Here is a 6792-nt window from a genome sequence, read left to right as displayed (position 1 = left end):
GTTGTGGGGTAGGTGCAGGCGGTCTGTGCTGACTTCCTCTCTCTGCCGGGGCCGCTGTGCAGCAGGTCCCTTTTCAGCCCCGGGGGAGCAGATTTACCATGACTTCATCGCTGCTGGGGTCTCTGCCTTCTTTCCATCTCTGTGCTGTTCCACTCTCTTCCCCCCCCCATCTCACGTTTCCTGTGTGTTGGTGACTGCTGAGAAATCGGTGACCTCACAGGTCCCTAAAATGAAACTGGTGGGCGACAGGACTGGGGGCACTTCACCTTGCACCCCCTCCAGCTCTGTCTCACTCAGTGTCTGTGCGGGGGAGAGACATACACGGCGGGAAGCAGGTAAAGCTTAAGAGAAACATGGGCCTGGGGTAACCCTGCCAGAGACCCCTGCTGTAGTGCTCCCACACAGGGCAGGATTTAATTCCCCAAGATGGGGAGGCACCCAGGAAGGCAGAGCTTATTTGGTGGATACTGCTGTAGTGCAGTAACTGGCAAGGTTGCTTGAAAACCCAGCTGTGTGGTTTAAATCCCTGTAAAAGTCTTGTGTCACTCTGCATCTGGTACCACTGTGTGCATGGGAGGTTTGCTTTACTCTGCTTGCAGGGATCCTGGCAAAACAAATCATGAGACAAAAGTGAAGTCGCTGCGTGTGGTTTGTGGCTCTCCAGGGAATGAAGAGTATTGGTGAGGTGGTTGTGGAAGGTTTGCTGAGCACCAAAGCGCAGGGAGGAGGGATGACTGTATCAGGGAGGTTCCAGAGGATGGATGGCAGAATCTGGGTTTCCCATGTGCCCTTGCAGGTCGGATTATTTCAGCAGTAATCTGGGGCATAGCAAAGGTTTTTGTGTCTCCTGGGTGTGTGATGTCCAGTAACATCACGAGATTTATCCAAGCCTGTTGTAGGTAGAGCCTCTTTTCATGATGTAGCCACAGGTGCTGATTTCCAAAAAGGTTTTGGCAGATCATCTTCTAGCACTTCTCTGCAACTGCCCAACATTTAGTGCACATGACTAATGCTGGCAAAATAAGGTGGCTTTAATAAGAAATACGTTTTAAAAACCATGTGCATTTGCAGGACATGGGTTTGAGTGAACTGGACAAAATGGTTAATTATAAATACATTATGCATTTCACTTCTAATTGATTAGGACCTGTTTCCATTAAACTTTCAGGTGCATGGATGTGCGTCACTCTATTAGTGTACATCTGATTGATAAAAGTTATGGCTTTTATCTTAATCGTAATATTATCAGTTTTACTGGAAAACAGAGCTGTAGGCTATAAAGTTTAATGTAGTTAGTTGGTTTGAAAAGAAAGAGTCTCACTGGCTGATAAAACTACTGCTGGATTAAAAAATCCAGATCAAGAAAGAAGTGGTAAAGGTAAGTATTGCTTTGGTTTAAAGGTTTTGCTTCCAGTTGTACACATTTCAACCTGACAGTAAAATAACTCTGGGGAAAAAAAAGCCATTGAGCAGTAGAGAGACTGAAGCCACCTGCCTCTAACCCAGAGGGAAAACTCCAGCAGATGAAAAACCAGACTTGAGATGATTTTGTGCCATCTGCTGTCAAATAAATGAACTTCATCTTTAGTGGAGGCAAGAAAAATGTAGCTCAGATTCCCCTTTCTCCTTTATGTTTCTGAGGCTTGTATCCCATCTGTGTGGGCATCCCAAAATGGGATGTAATGAGGGCAGCCCTGACTCCCTCTTTGTTTCCAGGTCCCAATACAGCTGTTCTCTGGGCATATGCCCAGTACAGACATTTTTCCTACCTACATCTTACTGCTCAGGTGCACGCCAGCAATGCATTTCAGTGAAGGTCTGTGTCAGGATATTAACTCCAGCAAAGTCCAACAGCTTGAGAGGAAAATTGAAATAGGAAGGGCAAGGTGTGGGAGCGTGGCATCATCTACGAGGCATTTTACTCTGACTTCCGAGAAATCCATTTAATGTAATAAGCAAATTAAAATACAGTGGTTGTTTTAACAGTTGTTAGCACTTGAAACTGAGATTAAAAACAACCAACCACCCCCCCCCCAAAAAAAAAAAATAAAAAAATACAGATGTCACAGGTAATTACAGCTATTTTTGGCAATACAATTATTGGTTTTTTTTAAACATCAAACATTTTTCTCAAATAAATACAATCCGCTCACACTGAAAAACATAATAAACAGAATGATACAACAGGTTTAAAATGGAAAAAAAAAAAAGTATCCATTGATAACATCAAGTTTTAAGAGATGTCCACAGAAACTTCAGAAAATACATTTTAATGGGAAGTAGGAGAAAGGAACTGGCTGTGTATTTTCTGTTATGCAGCATGTATGGTTCACAAATATTCCCCAGGGAACAAGTGTTTGAGGAAGTGGTGAGAAGTAAGTAGCGATTTCGAGTGTATTCAACCAATCACACTTACTGCTTAGGTTCTTTTTTCTGTTCATTCATTCACTGTTTTAAGCGTGTCTGCTACCACCATAATTTCATGTATATTTTTAAAGTTCAAATAATTTCCTCTGTGCTTAGACTCTTTTTTAAAACCAAACCAAACCACAAACCAAACCTATTAAGGCTCCTTTACTAAACAATAACTTTCATTGGGAATTTCAGTACATTTTAAGTTGTGAAGCATCGCAAACTAATTCCCAGCTCCAAGTTTAAATGAGGGTTAGTCAGCTACAGCCTAACTCAACAATCTAGTGTCCCTCTTTGTGAAATGAACATCAATATAATCAGACACTAAATCTCACCCTACTTCTGCATTCATTTCTTAAATCAGGACTGGAAGGGCTCAACCCCACACAGATATGAGTCCTCCAAATTCCTCATTAAGTCAGTGGTGCGTGGGGTGGAGCACCAGGCTTCACCCAGCTTCATCCCAAGCCTGAGGAAATAATGAGAAATCTTCCTTTCTGTTTCCCTGGACTCTGGATCATGCCTTTGCAAGGACCCAGGGGACCCAGAGGGAAAAGTTTACAACCCCTCATACCCAGTGCAGTACGTAGGAGCGAAACGGAGAGGCTGAGTTTGTCACAGTGCTGTACACAACCCTCTCCCCATCCCCTGACCTTTTTTTCCAAGAGCTGCACAGTCAAAGATGACAGTACCCACATCCCTGAGATATTGCTACCTGGGGGGCTCAGGGCTATGGATACAAAATAATACACTGCTCTAGCATCCCTCCTACCCTCTTTGCTTTGCAGAATTACCACTTGTGTTGCCTTCACTAAAGATAATTCCTGCAGATTTCTTGTAAACAACCACTTATTTGGTGACCGAAATTATTACTTTCATAATAATGTTGACACTAGAAGCTAATACCAGAGGAGAGAAGGAGGCTCCTACCATCATCTGACTTCTTTCTGAAACTCTTCAGACTGAGTGAAAAGGGAAATATGTTGGGTTTTTTTTTCTGAAGTTATGGCCTGTATCCTCAGTTTGCATAAACCAGCAAAGCTCTGTTGATTTGAGTGTAGAGTCTCAATTTACACTCACAGAGAACCTGGCTCCATGCTTAAAGGATTTAAATAGTTGGTAGCAGCTACCACTGCACTAAATGTAAGGGTAATACATGAAATTTTAGATCTGGCACGTGCATTAGACCAGAAAATTATCCCCAGGCAGAGCTCAAGCCTTGGTTTTGGGGCATCCTGCAGCCCCCTCCCATCTGCTTCAGCAAAGGGAGAAACAAAGTCCAGTGATAAGGACAAACTCTTGATCAAACCTGAACTTTTTAAAATAGGTTTTGACCTTCTGGTGCCAAGTGTCATCCCATTAGCTGCTGCTGTGCTAGAATTTGATTCTGCACTTTGATTCTTGAATTTTTCTAACCCAACCCTTAAGTTGCAGTTTATGAAAATACTGAATGAACAACTTATTCTTGGCAGATTTTCAGCTATATTCCTTAACTGGGAAAGAGGGAAAAATCTAAGAACTGCTATTTGCCTCTTACACCCTAATTAAACTGTTGGGATCTGCTGCAGCTCACAGTGCAGGCAAGGAAAAGACTTACACACACTTTAGATAGAGCAAGTCTAATGTTCTTCTGGGACAAAACACTGAAGTGACATTAAATACACATTGATAAGCAGCAGTGTAGCGAAAGTGAAGCAGCAGTTGTTTTATATTCTTAACATCTCAATTAAAAATTTAAAAGGAACATCTTTTTTTTTTTTCTTTTTTCTCCAATAAGCATGAGACTACTTACCACAAAACCCCTATGAGAAATCAAAATGCTAGAAGAAAATAAGATTTTTCTTTCTGATATCCTTGACACCTGAAAAATCTAATTTCAGATAAGACTACAATTGTCAAAATACTTTCCCAAACATCCAAAAATATACTTTTTTTTTAAAGAAAAGAGTATTTTAACATCTACCTTATCAAACGGAACACTCTTTTCTATGTTACTTACTGTATGCAAAGATCAGCTATTACAATATTCAAATTGTGCATTTAGGTTTTGTTCCCTGTTTCATGCTTCTGTCTAAATAAACTCCTTGTAATGTAGCTTAACTGCAGTAGGACCTGAGCATCCTCCACTGTTTTGTGCAGGCAATACTTATTGCCTCAATTTCCATCTTGCTGGCCCATAGCATAAAACAAAAAGCAGTCCAGAGAATTACACGTGCATCAGTAACCAGATTAGTTTTGGTGTGATTGTCATCTGTTTAGTTTTAAACTCTCTGCAAATTTGCAGTGTGTAAGCATGGAGGAAAACAAGGCAGAAATGCTCTTCATAATGTCTGTACACAGCCAAAAATAGTTTAAATTACAGTTTAAAAACTAAAGTGACAGCAGTATAACTGCCCGGGAGCAGTTTTTCTGTCATGTCATAAATTATCTCCCTGACTTTTCAGTATAACATCCCTGGTATAATAATGCACTTATGAATGTCCTACTGTGTATTACATAGTCATAAAGGTATAAATAACAGACTATCATTACGGATTGTGACAATGTACATATTGCACAGGATGAGCTCTCTGCTGACTCAAAATCTGTACAGAATCTGGTGTACTCTACCTGACAAGCTCAATAAAACCCAGAGACAAAGCCGAGCTAAAACCCCTCAAGATTTGTTACATCGCAACCGCTGAGTGTTTTGCCTCATTTAGGAACATTTAGGAAGAAGGGATTGCAGTTTATCACCCCGTGTTTGTTCTGACTGCTGAAAGTGCAGCTCAATCATGTCCTACTAAAAGTGAGACCAGTCCTGCCAAAGGCTGGATGGGTTAAAAGAAACCAACACAAAATCAATTTTTGATCTTGCTATGAGTTAATAAGCCTTTGCCAAAGTTGGGCAGCATGAGCTTCTGTGCCATACAAACATTTCAAATGAGGACAGAAACACTTTCTGCAGGGGGAAAGCTGGACAGAGAGAGCTACTTAGGATGCTAGAATTTCTTTCCTGGTGCTTCTGAACTTGCTTTTGATGATATTTATGGGAATACTTGGACTTATGTCCCAAACCAAGAAAGGAGTACACCTAAGTCTATTTTATCCCATTTAAACACATTTTAAAGTACCTTCTCAAAGTGAGCCTACGCTGATAAGACCTGTACAAACACCTGCAGGAACTCTTTGACCTAAGGCTTATGACTTAAGATAATATTAATCTAAAAGAAACCTGCTCTGAAGCCAGTTTATCCTATAAACTCCCCACTGTGGTATATTTTGCATTCTCCTGTGAAGCAGCTGGTACTGGGATCTCACAGGCTGTTGCATTAAGAGGACCCTTCTTGTGATTTCAAAGATTTTAGCTACAGATGGAAACCCTTCTCTTTCCCGTCTCCTCAGAACACAACCTTTCCCCCACCAGATAAATGGCATCTTAATGTTGCTCCTTAATTTAAGAGTACCGCTTTTTCAGCTCTGCTTTGTCTTTATGACAGATGGCACTTAGGAATTATGGAAACATAAGCAAAGCATGCAGCGGAGGCTGAATTTCAGCGTCTTTTTGATTTAATCATTACCTCCTGAAGAAAGCTGCTTACTGCAGAACCCCATCAGGGCTGATGGAAAAGCTCACAAGGGGCAGAAAGCCACCACTGTGTAAATGACCAGCACAAAATCTCAGTATAAAAGGGAAAACCCTTTTTCAAGGTCTTGTGGAAGGAAATTAAATCACACAAACACTTTAGGCTATGTCTGCACAAGGGTGGATTTCAATAACCTAAATAAAGGAAAAAAAAAAAACCCTAACTTTCTAAATCCTTCAGGTTTGGTTGGAAAAGGCTTATTTCATCTCCACTTAAAAGAAGCTGCTCCCAGTCTGTGTTCACAATGGTGCTGTCTTTTGATATGCAAACTTCATCTTCAACCTTGGTGAAATTCAGATTTTTCTTCTGACGTGGATCAGCATCAATCAGTCTTTGCATCCATGGTATGCCCAACACAACCCCTGACACAGTGCTTACCTGGAGGAGACGAATAATCTGAAGCTGCCTGCAGAGGCAATGCTGGACTCTTATTTCCAGCTGGTGGTGACAGGCTTTATAGAAGGTGTTGAGAATTTGGGCGTTGTGAGTGAGGGGGGTGTCAACACGTGGTCCTAAACGAGCCTGCTAATGCTTTGCAAAAATAATAGTGAAAAAAACCCAAACCCCAGCATCTTGAATGCTCAACTTTTACACAGTGCTAGTTGTTTCTAATGTGGTACCGAAGGCAGTGAAAGCTACTGGTGTTATCAGAGCTCAAGGTGGGAAAATCTACCGGAGCTACTGACTAAACTGAGACTCCCTGCTGTGCAAGGGCTTCAATCTCTATTTTAATATTTTTTCCCCTCAAATCATT

The sequence above is a fragment of the Antrostomus carolinensis genome, unplaced genomic scaffold (genome assembly GCF_000700745.2).
Source record: "Antrostomus carolinensis isolate BGI_N321 unplaced genomic scaffold, ASM70074v2 scaffold6324, whole genome shotgun sequence".
In the NCBI taxonomy this organism is placed as follows: Eukaryota; Metazoa; Chordata; class Aves; order Caprimulgiformes; family Caprimulgidae; genus Antrostomus; species Antrostomus carolinensis.
The sequence above is the reverse complement of the archived record's forward strand: the minus strand, read 5'-3'. Positions refer to the sequence as shown.